Genomic DNA, 963 nt, shown 5'->3' on the forward strand with positions numbered 1-963 from the left:
TTGGCAGGAGCGTAATCTTGAACACGTTGTCATGTCTATATTGTTTGACACTTGTTTACAGGAAAATTAGCTCTGTATTTGGCTGGTTAAGCTCTGCGCCACCAGATGGCTGGACCGCGCATGCCAATCGGCCTCATGTACGTCTACGAAGCTCCTTCATCACAGCGGTTTGGAGGGGCGTTAGTTTACGCCTCTGGCTATCCGTCAAAACACCCAACTCGCCTGTGGCTACCGGAATACTGGACACGCTCGGCGCTGCGACAGACCGCTCGCAACGCCCGCTGCTTGATCGCTCTCGCTGGGGATCAACGGCCGGGCGGCTAGCGGACAGAACCTTCGCGCGCTGGCTCCAAGACAACCGGAAATAGGCGACAACACGTCAGAACATGACGTAGAGCCTGCGAAGGCGGAGCTTAGCCCCGTTCACTTGTCGAACGAGTTGAGGAAATGCATCGCTAGGGACAAGGGCAACTTGTAATCGTCCGTAGCTCTCTTAATATGATACGCTTCACTTAAATTGTGACGCGAATGTTGTGACGCGAATGTTTTACTGTAGCTGTACCCTACGCGTCTACAAAATTTGTCCAAACCGTTTCAGGGACCCTTAAAGCATTTTCCAAGTGTTTTCCTGCAAAACGGCCACCTGCTTTTATGTATGCACTATAACAAGTTTCTAATAATATTCAACAGCAACCATTCACTTTAGATAAAGGAAACTAGTGAATTAGGTGGAAGAACAGAAAAAATATAAATCTTTGTAAATCGTATACGTATTTACTGACACAAACGCAATTTTTATATGCGACGAACTAGCACATGTAATGGGGCCGGTTGCATTAGGGTCATATGGAAACGTAGCTTGGGTCAGCTTTGCGCAGAGGCGGTGTCGTACCCAATGAAGTGACAACTGAGGGGCGACTATTGCTAGTTGAAAACTTTTCCCAATACCCCGCCGGGACGACG

At 48.6% G+C, this 963-nt stretch overlaps 1 non-coding gene across 1 annotated transcript in view; it reads left to right on the plus strand.

Annotated features, from left to right (window-relative positions):
• The first annotated feature begins 866 nt into the window (after positions 1-866).
• LOC119432033 (U4 spliceosomal RNA) overlaps positions 867-963 on the plus strand; it is a 142-nt gene continuing 45 nt past the window's right edge. Inside the window, exon 1 of the small nuclear RNA XR_005188108.1 lies at positions 867-963. This exon is cut by the window's right edge and continues 45 nt beyond it. This is a non-coding gene — a small nuclear RNA (U4 spliceosomal RNA).

The sequence above is a fragment of the Dermacentor silvarum genome, chromosome 10 (assembly GCF_013339745.2).
Source record: "Dermacentor silvarum isolate Dsil-2018 chromosome 10, BIME_Dsil_1.4, whole genome shotgun sequence".
Lineage (NCBI taxonomy): Eukaryota > Metazoa > Arthropoda > Arachnida > Ixodida > Ixodidae > Dermacentor > Dermacentor silvarum.